This window comes from Psammomys obesus, unplaced genomic scaffold (assembly GCF_907164565.1).
Source record: "Psammomys obesus unplaced genomic scaffold, mPsaObe1.curated_primary_1811, whole genome shotgun sequence".
NCBI classification, from domain to species: Eukaryota; Metazoa; Chordata; class Mammalia; order Rodentia; family Muridae; genus Psammomys; species Psammomys obesus.
In genome coordinates this window covers 13,975-26,909 of record NW_026596190.1, presented here as the reverse complement: position 1 = coordinate 26,909, position 12,935 = coordinate 13,975, and the positions used below count along the sequence as shown (strand labels likewise).

At 44.5% G+C, this 12,935-nt stretch overlaps 1 pseudogene; it reads right to left on the bottom strand.

The window, feature by feature from the left end:
- Positions 1 to 9,268: 9,268 nt before the first annotated feature.
- On the bottom strand, positions 9,269 to 9,965 carry LOC129667970 (TATA box-binding protein-associated factor RNA polymerase I subunit A-like; annotated as a pseudogene).
- Between the last annotated feature and the right edge of the window lie 2,970 nt (positions 9,966 to 12,935).

Genomic DNA, 12,935 nt, shown 5'->3' with positions numbered 1-12,935 from the left:
CTACCTTTTTGTCCTATTGACAGTGCCCTTTGCTTTACAGAAGATTTCCAGTTTCATAACGTCTCATTTATTAACTATTGATCTTAGAGTTTGAGCTCTTGGTGTTCTGTTCAGGGAGTTGTCTCCAGTACCAATGAGTTCAAGGTCTTTCCCCACTTGCTCTTCTAATATACTGAGTGTTTCTTGTTTTATGTTGAGACACGTGGATTTGAGTTTTGTACAGGGGGATAGATATGGATCTATTTGCATTTTTCTACATGTACACATGTAAATATCCCATTAGACCAGCACCATTTGCTGAAGATTGTATGGTCTTGGCTTCTTTGTCAAAAATCAAGTGTCCCTAGATGTGTGGGTTTATTTCTGGGTCTTCAAATCAATTCCTTTGAACAACCAGTCTGTTTCTATGTCAGTACCATGCAGTTATTAATATTATCGTTCTGTAGTACAGCTTGAGATGAGGGCTGGAGATACCTCCAGGAGATTTCTGTTGTTCTTATTTTTGTTTGTTTGTTTATTTAGAATTTTTAAGAGATTTATTCAATTTTTTGCCCTGTTTGGTTGTATTTTCCTGCAGTTCTTTGAGGAATTTCTTTCTTTCTTTAAAGTCCTCTACCATTTTCACAAACTCAGTTTTAAGATTTTTTTTATTTTTTAATTAAATTTTTATTTTTATATTAATCACATTTTATTCACTTTGTATACCAGCTGTAGCCTGCTCCCCCATTCCCTCCCAATCCCACCCTCCCTCCTTCATCTCCTCCCATGCCCCTCTCCAAGTCTACTGATAAGGGAGGTCCTCCTCCCCTTCCATCTAACCCTAGCTTATCAGGTCTCATCAGGACTGGCTGCATTGTCCTCCTCTGTCGCCTGGCAAGGTTGCTCACCCCTCAGGGGTGGGAGTGGTCAAAGAGCCAGCCCCTGAGTTCATGTCAGAGACATTCCCTGTTCCCCTTACTAGGGTACCCACTTGGATACTGAGCTGCCATGGGCTACATCTGAGCAGGGGTTCTAAGTTGTATCCATGAATGGTCCTTGGTTGGAGTATCAGTCTCAGAAAAGACACCTGGGTGCAGATTTCTTGGTTCTGTTGCATTCCTTCTGGAACTCCCGTACTATCCAGGTCTTACTATGTTCCCCTTCTTTCTTAAGATTCACTGCACTCTGACCAAAGTTGTTTTTTTTTTTTAATAATTTATCCCTCATATATTCTGATTGAAATCCCCTACCTCAATTACAGTCCCACACTCACTCATTCCTCCACCCTATCTTTTCCTAGTCCATTGAAAGGGGGAGATCTCCTCCTCTGCCATCTGTCCACAGCTTGTCAAGTCTAGTCAGGACTGCCTGGATCCTCTTCCTCTCTGGCCTGGCAAGGCCATGTTGCTAAGGGAAAGTGATCACAGAGCAGGAAACTGAGTTCATGAGAGAGGCATCCCCTGTTCCCCTTACTCAAGAACCCACAAGGAGACTGAGCAGTCAATCGGCTACATCTGAGCAGGAGGTCTAGGTTCTCTGCATCTGTGGTCCTTGGTTGGTCCATCAGTCTCTGCAGGAAACCCTGGGCTCAGATTTTCTTTAGCTTTATTGATCTTGTGGGGATTCTGTCCCTTCCATGTCCTTCTATTCCCTACTTCTTCTATAAGATTCCCAGTTGTCTGCGGAAGTTTTGGCTGTGAGTCTCAGTATCTGCTTCTGTCTCCTGTTGGGTATAGCCTTTCAGAGGACCCTCTGTAGAAGACTCTCATCCTGTTCTCTCTCTTCCACCGCTTCTGGTATCTATTCCTATTTGCCATTCTGAATGAGATTTAAGCATCCTCCCTTAGAGTCCTCCTTAGTGTTTAGCTTTTTTTTTTTTTTTTTTTTTAACCTCTGTAGATTTTAGTTTGGCTGTCCTTTATTATACAGCTAAAATCTGTTTATAGGTGACTGTATACCATGCCTGTCTTTCTGTTTCTGTGTTACCTCACTCAGGATGATCTTTTCTAGTTCCATCCATTTGTCTGCAAAATTCATGATTTCCTTGTTTTTAAAAGCTGAGCAGTATTCCATTGTGTAAGTGTGCCCTATCTTCTCTATCCATTCCTCCATTGAGGGACATATAGTTTATTTCCAGATTCTGGCTACCACTAGTAAAGCACCTATGAACATAGTTCTTCTATTGTATTTGAGAGTTTAAGCTATTCTGTTTGTTTGCTTGTTTGTATTTTGCTTTCCCATATGAAGCTGAGAGTGTTTCTTTCAAGGTCTATAAAGGATTGTGTTGTTATTTTGATGGGAAGTGCATTGAATCTGTAGATTGCTTTTGGTAAGATGGCCATTTTTACTATGTTGATCCTACCTATCCATGAGCATGGAACATCTTTCCATCTTCTGATATCTTCAATTTCTTTCTTCAGAGACTTGAAGTTCATGCCATACAGTTCCTTGACTTGCTTGGTTAGAGTTATACCAAGGTACTTTGAATTACTTGTGCCTATTGTGAAAGGTGTTGTTTCCCTAATTTCTTTCCCAGCTTGTTTGCTGTTTGTATATAGGAGGGCTACATTTTTCTAGTTAATTTTGCATCCAGCCACTTTGCTGAAGGAGTTTATCATCTGTAAGAGTTCTCTGGTAGAATTTTTCAGGTCATTTAGGTATGCTATCATGTCATCTGCAAATGGAGATAGTTTGACTTCTTCTTTTCCAATTTGTATCTCCTTGATCTCCTTTAGTTTTCTTATTGCTCTGGCTAGAACTTCAAGTACTATGTTGAAGAGATAAGGAGAGAGTAGTCAGGGTTGTCTTTAGTGGACTTGCTTTAGGTTTCTCTTCACTTAATTGGATGTTGGCTACAGGCTTGCTGTATATTTACTGTATTATATTTAGGTACATGCCTTGCATTCCTGACCATTCTGAGACTTTTATCATGAAGGGGCTTTCCAAAACATCATGAAAATCATCATGTTTGTTTATATGGTGGATCACATTGATGAAATTTTGTTTATTGAGCCACACCTGTATGCCTGGGATGAAGCCTACTTGATCATGGTGGGTGATATTTTTGATGCATTCTTGAATTCAGTTTGTAATTATTTTATTGAGTATTTCTGCATCAATGCTCACAAGTGAAATTGGTCTGAAATTCTCTTTCTTTGTTGGTTCACTGTGTGGTTTAGGTATCAAGTGACTCTGGCCTCATAAAATAAGTTTGGCAATTCTCCTTCTGTTTCTGTTTTGTGGAATAGTTTGAGGAGTAATTGAAAGCAATTTTGCACTGAAAGCATCTGGCTGTGGGTCCCTTTTGAATGGGAGTGAGTGATCCAATGACAGCTTCTATTCTATTTCTATTTCTATTTCTATTTCTAGTTATAGGACTATTTACCTTGTTTACCTAATTTTTATTTAACTTTCGTAAGTGGAATCTATCAATAAAATTGTCCATTTTATTTAGATTATCCAATTGCATGGAATACAGTCTTTTGAAGTAAGACCTAATGATTCTTTGGATTTCATCAGTGTCTGTCGTTATGTCCCCCTTTTCATTTCTGATTTTTTTTTTTTTAATTTGGATATTGTCTTTTTGCCTTTTAGTTAGTTTGGCGAAGGGTTTGTTTAGCTTTTTTTATTTTCTCAATGAAACTCTTTGTTTGTATTGTTCTCTTTGTTTCTAATTTATTGATTTCAGCCAGGACTTTGATTATCTCCTGCCATCTGGTCTTCTTGTGTGTGTTTGCTTCCTTCTTTGTGTTCTAGAGCTTTCAGATGAGCTGTTAAGTTGATATTATACATCTTTCCAATTTCATTATGAAGGGAGTTAGTGCTATGAACTTTCATCTTAGCCCTGCTTTCATTGTGATCCATAAGTCTGGGTATGTTGTGGCTTCATTTTCATTGAATTTTAAGAAGTCTTTAATCTGTTCATTCCTTTAGCCATAACCCAGTGGTCACTAAGTAGGTAGTTGTTCAGTTTCCATGAATTTCTGGCTTTCTGCTGTTTCTGTTTTTGTTGAAGTCCATCTTTAATCCATGGTTGTGTGGTAAGGTCCAGGGCATTATTTCAGTTTACTTGTATCTCTTGAGACTTGCTTGTTAACTGAGTATATGGTCGATTTTGGAGGAAGCTCCCTGAGGTGCTGAGAAAAAGGTATATTCTTTTGTGTTTGGGTGAAAAGTTCTGTAGTTATCTATTAGGTCCATTTGATTCATGACATCTGTTAGTTCTTGTTATTTCTCTATTTAGTTTCTGTCTCAATGATCTGTCTGTTGGTGAGAGGGAGAATGCTTACCTCTGTAGTTCCTGTTCTCTTTCCTAAGTTTTCCATTTCCAGGATTCCCTCAATTTTTTCTTTATTGATTCTATTTACATTTCCAGGTCTTGACCTGGTTTATTCGTTTCCTTCACCTGTTTTTTTTTTTTTTTTTTTCCTGTACGTCTTTCATGGTTTTAGTTGTTTCCTCTTTTTCTCAGATTTGGGCCTGCAGGGGCAAATGAGAGTGTAGGAGATCTGTCAGCTCAGTATATCCACTGTTTGGCTGACTGGCAGGGAGACCCATACTTGGTGTAGCCGCCTCTGCGGTCATAGTCACCTGAGCATGTATGCTCCTGCTTGGGCTAGCCTGCACCCTACCACAGCCGCAGACCTGGGAGGTTGGTACGGCCTTTGCTTCTGCCATCTCAGTCACCAAGTATGGGGGGGGGTTCCTGCTTTAGGCAAACACTGCTGCCTCTGCCAAGCAGGGAGGCCTGTGATTGGGGAAGTGGCCACTGGCAGCTGCCTCCACCAAGCAAGGAGGACCATGCTTGGGGCAAGAGGAAGTGCAGGGGGGTTGAATATTCATCACTCTCATTCCCAAGAGACATCCAAGGGTGACCTGGATCCAAAGAGTCCCAGCTCATGAGTTGTCCCCTCTTGCCCAGGAAGACTCATTTTTTGATGTTCTGGCTTCAGCTGTCCCTCCACTCACCAATTTCACAGTTTCAGATCCTGTTCCCCTCAGATATGGTGTGCACTGGTCACCGCCATCTTGGACTCTAGTTGTTTCCTCTTTAAAGGCCTCAAATTGTTTGATTGCATTTTTCCTGTATTTCTTTGAAGGGTTTATTCCTTTCCTCCTTAAAGGCCTCTAACATCTTCCTAAGCATAAATTCATGGTCATTTTTCTGTATTTCTGCTGCATTAAGATATCCAGTGTTTACTGGTGGTTCTGGTGGAGCCATATTGTCCTGGTTTTTGTAGATTTTGTTCTTCTGCTGTCTTCCAACCATCTGGTTGTAACTGGCATTGACTGGTTGCTCGTGGAACCAAATGGAATATTCAGGCATTCGGAAGAACCCCTGCCTGAGTTGTCTGCTGGGAGCTAGATCTCTGCAAGAGGCCTACAGCATTTCTCTTCCTAAATATCCCAGTTGGATCTATAGGAACGGGGATTGGGATGTGGGTGCTTAGATTGTATGAACCTGAGGTCCAGAAGATTCATTCAGGACAGCTGGTAGAACTGTGAACCACAGATTGGCTCTTTGCATCTCTGGAATCTAGAGTCATCCTTGGGGTGGCAAGGTTAGCCGGGGGGAGGGGGAGCGGGGGAGGGGGAGGGGGCAGGGGACTGAGGCTGGATCCACATGTATCTGGCTGCCATGAAGGGAGACTGGCTTCTAGGAGTCAGCAGCACAGCCACTTGCTCAGAGTTATTGCTCTCCCAGGTAGCTACTCAGATTTCTTGCTTGTTGGGCTCTGCCATCTTGGAACCAGACTTTGTATGTGCCTAATATCTAGCTGGTTCCCACAGGGAAAATGGATAGAACCACAGACTAGGGGATAGGGACTGTGTTCCTGGTGTCCAGAGGCTGCACTTTCCTCTGGGAAGCAGGATTCAAGAGGAGTCTGGTACAGGAGAGGTTGGAGTTGTGCATCCCTGGTACAAGAAATTTCTGTTCTGGTTTGGCAGGCTGGGGGAGGGGGAAATGTGTGACTGTGTGTCCCTTGGGCTCAGGAGTCATTCATGGGGAGTTGGGGTGGGTGTGGGTTGTGGAAATATACTTCCCTAGCTCCCTGGAATGCCTCCTTTGATCCGGGAAACACAGACATTTGTGTTTTGGGGTCCACAGTCTCGCTGCATAATTGGGCCACAGTTTCTGATCTTCTGCTTTTTAGACATTGTGTTCATTGCATACCATCTTATTGGAGTCTCCCCACTATGGCTATTAAGGATAAAATATGAAATATCAAAAAGATAATACTCATAATTGGTAATGAGGAAATTTTAAGTGATTTACCTTTTCATTTTCTGCTCCAATTTTAAGCCATCTACATCAGTACTCCACAGGGTCCTAGCTCCTTGTATTATTGTACTTCCTAGCTCAGAGAGGCAGAGAAAGCACCCAGCTGACCTTCCTCCTCAGGAGACATTCCAAAGGAGCTTTTTGTTCTCCACAGAGCTTCAAAAAATCCACTCAAAGTCAATGTCCCTTCCTTCTACTACCTGTGTGTCCCTCTATTTGTCTTCCTGACTTTTTCATTCTCTCTATGGTTTTCCTATGTTCATGCCCTGTCTCCACACTAACCCATTGGGCATCCTCCTTTCTCCTTTCTGCTCGTTCCCCTCTTTTCACTCTCTGTCAACTGGTTTCTTGCTGCACCTCTTGAACCAGGTCGAACTTTACTTAATCCTGTTTACACAACTCAAGCAGAAAGCTTTTGGATGAAAGCTGTGTGCTAGGGTTGAGCCATACCACAACTAGAAACTTTTTTTTTCCCAGTAAACAACACAATCTTGGGGTTCACAGTATGATCAAATGTCTTTCAACAGCAAAAACGTCACCAGAGCACCCATCTTTCGAGTTAGGGTATCCTGCAGAGGTAACTCAGTGTCAGCCAGCTCCCATTCTTGATTACCAGTGGCCTCACCAGATGATGCAAGTACAATGGAGCCCATGGCAGTGGAATGAGTGGAGGCTCCCTGTGCAACCTGGGGAGAACTATGTGTTCCTCCAGGAGATACCTCCCACTCTCTTGCCTCAGCTATGGAGACCAAGGCAACTTCTAGGCCCCTTTCTTTCCTTTGGGCCTTAGGGCTGTCTGGCAGGTTGAAGCTCTGGCTGTTCTCAGTAGGATCCAGGCTAAGCTAAGTTTCCTTGGAAACAAAGGTAGGACACCATGCAGGTCACAGGGATGCAGACTCACCGGTCTGAGGAAGAAAGGGAAAAGGTGAGTAGACTGAAAACTTTAGTTTGAGCTGCTCTCAAAAATGACAGGAGTTTGCTTGGGTGTCGCTCTAGGGTGAGAGAATTCTAGTTATGCATGCCCTTCCTTGAACCTGAAAGGGAAGAGACATGGCTCTCCGGGTACAACTTTGCTTTTCCCTGTGGCAAAGTCTCCGAAGTAGATTCTGTCTCTGAGATGGAACAGGACCTGTTTGTGAACATTTGCAAAAGGCAGCCTGATTTCTTTAGCCCATTAGTCCAATGATTTGAGACCAGCCTGATCCTCACCCTGAAACATGGCAAGGTCTAGGACATTGCTGGCGATAGCTGTGCTCAACGTCCTTAAGACAAATTCCTCTTTCTGACAGACAGGAGGAAGAGGAGGGGAAGGGCCCAGGTATTCCACAGTCAGCAGGAGGGCAGGGAGGGGACTGGAATCCTGAGTTTGGCCAATGAAACTGCCTTAGTTCCCAGCTTGATTCTTGATAGCTCTGATCTTTCCTCAGATGACCTGGGTCAGGATGGTCTTAAGGCTCAACTAAAGCCTGAAAACAAGGCAGGAGACTCATACTGGCATCCCTGCCTAGAGCTGGTTGGGTAACAGTGGTTCTGGGAAGCCTTATGTGAGATCCCTGCCTGTGTGCTGAACTGGAGTTTCCTTAAATAATCCCTGGAGTTCTCGCCTTGAAGTGTCCATATTAGGAACTCAAGTGCCTCCTTGAAGTCTTCAGCTCAGGTCAAGTTCCTCACCTCCCTGAGATCCTGAACCCTCTGAAGAGAATTGAGCTGGTGCTATATCCCATTGACTACCATGTGAGATCTTCAGTGATACCCATCTGACCTAGATATATCTCTTCTTAGATTTTCCCTAGTACACTTGATGTGCATTCATCTTACCTGTCCTTCTTGACATCTTCGCTTTCTACCAGACCTCATTTGCTCAAAGACTCTCACCTTTCATCCTGTGGTACTTCAGGTAAGAAGGGCACTGACTGCTTGTGAGGTGGACTCCAGGACACAGCCGGACTGTGCCACCCCTTTATTTTTCACTTCAGACAGCCATTCGTTGGCTAAGGTCCAAACCTTGAATCCCTTTAGCCCTGAAAATTTGGATCCATCTGCTGATACGATACAAATCTTAGGTGGAAGCCATCACCACCCAGAGATGCCTCACCTCAATTTGAGGAGATGAAGGAGAAGAAGAGAGGCCATCCAGTGCAGCCACCCAATCAGAGCACTACTGGTATCAGAACAGGAGCATACAATATCTATGCGGTCCCTGGACTGAGGGCTTCTTTAAGCCACATCACAGGCTCAATTCTTATCATGGTTGCTCACCAGGATGGGTGGCAGATCCTGGACACCTCCTCTGGTAACTTCACATGGCTCCCCCTTCCTTCATTGTGCAGGTTCAGCTAGCTTCCTCAGGGGCAGAGACAGGGGTGAAGATGGGGCCCATCTGAACACCCCTGGGGTGTTTCTCAAGACTGCCAAGAGGAGCAGGGGTCCACTCTTGTCTTGGGGATTCTGAAGGATTTCCTCTTGACTCCGCACAAGGCCTCTGCTAACCTCCCTCAATGGCACCCATCCTTCAGGCCTAGCACAGCTCTGATCCCCACCTCAAGGGGACCCTGAGCAGGAAGTCAGAGGTCACATTTCTGGTCCACAGTCTTCCCCACAGCCAGTGATGGCTGATGGCAGGGGCTGCTTTTACATGCCCTGTCTCAGAGTTCTCCTTGCTCCTCCTTCTGGCCCTGATTCCATATTTCTACACTGTTATTCTATTAAATAACAAATAGATTAAAAAACAAAAATCTGGGCATAGTAGCCCACAATTATAATCCCAGAGCTAAGAAGAATCCCTGGAGAACACCTGCCAGCAAGCATAATAACTGAGCTCCAGGCCTCTGAGGTACCTGTCTCAAAGGAAGGCTGATGAGGAATGACACAGCTGCCTTCTAGCCTCCACATGCACATGTGCCCATGTGTATACACACACACACATTAAAATAATTTAAACAACCTTCTTGTAATCGCAAACAAAAACACATTCAATAACTACTGAGCCACTAAATAACTTAAGGTCTAGGTGCAAACATCTGGATTTACAATACTATATTTTTTCACAGACTTCTTCATCCGCTTAATTTTCTTCTTCAAGGTTTCATGATCATGTTTCAAAATATACCAAAAATATCTACAACCTTTCCCTAAAAGGATTCCAACTACAAATGCTTCCTCACAAGCCAAATCAGCATCTGCCTTCCAATCACTCTTTGCCCAAAAGAAGCTGAAGTGAAAGGCTGGCCACCAGTTTCTCCTAGATTGCCACTCTTTTTCAACCCACACAGGATGGCTTCCAACCCCCTTTAAGGAAAATTGGATGTCATTCTCATGGATTACTTCTAGCTGATATTTTAGACACAGAAATCTCCATTAATGTCTGCTTCAGACACTTTGCCAAGTATTCCCAGGCAGTTATGTTCTCAGTACATCCAGAGAAATCCAGGACTTCAAATAGCATAGCCAAGCCCAGTTTCTGGTGTTCTTCTGTTTCTGATTTTCTAAGCAATGTATGGAATTCTAACATTAGTGTATGGGATGGCACAATCTTATGTAGACTCGTAAGAACACTTATCAGCTCCGCTCTTGGTGCCTTCTGTCTCTTGAGAAATTAATTTAAGCAGACATGGGCATTGGGATTTGATGGGAAATTTTCATCATATGCATAATTGATGAGTATCTCTCGGGCTCCATCTTGATCACCACAGAACTCTAACATCTACAGCTTCTGAAGCCATGGGAGATTCATCCCTTTATCAGACAATGCAGAAGTTTCTCTGTTATGGTCTGCCACAGGAAGCTCTGGCAAGTCTTCACTGAAATCGCTCATATCTATTCCATACTCTTCCGGGTACACTGGAGGCACAGGTCGCAGAGACCTGGCAAGTAGTTGAAGTCACACTCCAGAGTTAGCCCGTTTACACCCTGTGAACTGCTACAGAAATCTGTCTCCTGAAGCAGAGTTAGCGAGCGGTTCCAGAGAGCTTGGCATCAGCTCACCACTTTCAAACATATACAAGGCAGCTTGATTATCTCAGTCTGTCTCTCTGTCTATCTAGGGTGTGGCTTCAGGGAAGGACTCAAGAGTTCACAGCTTCACTGACAGACAGTTGGTCATCTCCTCTTTCTGAACTCCTCAAAATGGCATCATGCACTGAATGCTTGGAGAGGGTGTAAGATAGGCTTATTCTTCCAAGTGCACACCAAGAGAAATACTATTTGGGTACCTTCTAAGACAGAGTGGGTCTTCTGCAGTCCTCTCTCTGGTCCTACGTACATGCTGAATGCAAAGCCACTGTCAGGAATAAATGGACCTCTAAAAATAGCTACTGTGTATTTGTCCACAGAGACCTACTGGGCAAAGGGTTGATTCTGGCAACTGGGCCCCCATTTGGAGCAGTGCTCAGTCACACAAAGAGTATAGCTTAAATGTGGTGGAGCCCTCTCTCTGGAGTGTGTCTTCTTCCATCCAATCTCAGGTCTGACTTTCACCACAGAGCTGATGTAATCCTCCTTCAGGGAAACTCCAAAACCGGCTCCTGTGCTAGGTCCGCAAGGAAGAGACAATGGGCATAGGCCTCCCTTTCTGTCATGCTGACCATGGGATGAAGCAGCATTATTTGTGGTTCATCTGTCCTGAAGGGGCCCTTTCAACCCACCCTAAGCGGTCACTTCGACTAGGAAACTGCATCAAGGCTGTCTACCATCCAGGAATCTCACAAAATGGCTCTGAGTACCACCCCTTCCCCTACCCCAAGTAGGCACAAGTTCCAGAATGCAGAGGGGGATGCAGAAGCTTGGGGAGCCACCCTTTTTCCCAAGTCAGTGTGGGATTTGTTGCCAGACCCTCAACAGCATACACTGTATTTGATTGTCCATGCCTGTATAGATGGTTTGTAGCTTCTGAGATCCAGTCACAGCTTCTGTCTTGACTAAGTCCTGTGGCCCCATTCTTTCTGGGAACCTGTCAAATGCCTTCTCTCCCCAAAGTTCTGAATGGGAAGGGAGAGGCTGGCTCATTGTCACAAATGGGTACTGTTTGGGTGTAGCTCACCAGACCATCAGACCCAGATTATCCGAAGCTGCTATATCCAGACTAGAGCTTCCACAGTGTACCCCCAGGACCTCTGCTTAGCCATGCAAGCTCCTTGTCCCCTATTTCTTGGGAATGTCAGACATTAATGTCTCTGCATGGTTTCCAAGAATGGAGGGGAAATGGTTTCCTCCTTGGAGCCCTCTTGGAGCTAAGCTGACCACAGGGGATGTAGCTGCATCGCTTTGAGAGTCCCGGTCCTCAAAGAGAACTTTGGGGTCCTCCCAAAGTGCCTACCTCAATTCAGAAAGCTCAGAGTAGCCTTCTCCCTTTCACAGACCTCCCACAATGGTTTGCAGCTCCAAAAACAACCCAAGATTCACTGATGTGAAGTTACATGTGGAAAGGCAGGCAGGGGTTCATTCTTGAAATTAGTACTGAGGCATCCTCCAAGCCTCAGACTCCTCACAACTTCAGTGTTGTTCCCTGGGAGGCTGAGAATCCTTGCTTTCCTTTAGACCTAGTGGTGAACCTTTGCCTGTGGTGCTCAGCTGAGCCACACCCGACCAGTGTTATGAAACACCTCAACAGGTGCATTGGTCAGTGTGAAAGACAGTCCCAGGGGAGGGCAGGGTCTCCATTCTGGCCCATAGAGGAAGCGTGAAGTTCATCAGGAAAAGGGTAAAAGGTGCAGGAAAGGAAAAGCAGGCGCATGGGGCATGGCCTGTTTAAGGGGCACAGGAAATGTTCTGGGCCTGGACAGAAGCTTCCACACTGGGACACTCAGCTCTCTGGGATGCACTCGGGGACAATCTGGAAATCATGTTTGACTCATACACTCACCTCTCCTCTAGGGCTGTTTTCAGTAGGTAACATTGACCTCTCTGAATGTCCTTCTGGAGTTTGGTCTGACAAGATATTACAAACAGCCTTGTCTTTGTCAGAGGGACAGACTTGGTCTGGTAAGTGAGAATTGCCTGGGTTACATATGCTTACAGACTCCTGGTCTCCTCCCAGGCCTGTCATTTGTTAGGCAGGAATCAGGGACATGCCTAAGGCTAGGACACTCCAGGTTCTTCACCTGGGAAGTGGGCCACCCAACAGGATGGCTGGAATATGTGTGCTGCCTGTAAAAATCCCTGGTGCAGTTCCTTGACTGGGGAGAACTGGAGCAAAAGGTAGGGCACAGGACAGCCAAGGAGCCAAAATGAAATTTCATGAATAAACTTCACTGACTCCTCCCACTTTTTGGACACATTTAAAATCTGGGTTAAAACTGCACTAGAGAGAACTGAGCTAAAATCATCTTATGGTTGGGTTATGGATCCCAGGATAAAAGTTAGGTAGCTGCTCATGCCTGAGGATCACCTTTACTTCCCTGTAACCTGCATAAATGGGAGGATGCAGCAGTTCATGCACCTGGAATCCTAGCGCTCCTTTGGCAAGATGGGAGGAGAGACAGGGGAGTGGGCCTGGACTACACACTGCAGCAGCAGAAACAAAGTCTGTTCATTATCAGGTGGAAGGAAGAACCAACTTGAATCCTCACCAGCACTGAGGCATGCATGCATTCCCCCTAACACTCATGTATACATGTACACAAATGACCATTTATTTATTTATTTATTTATTTATTTATTTATTTATTTATTTATT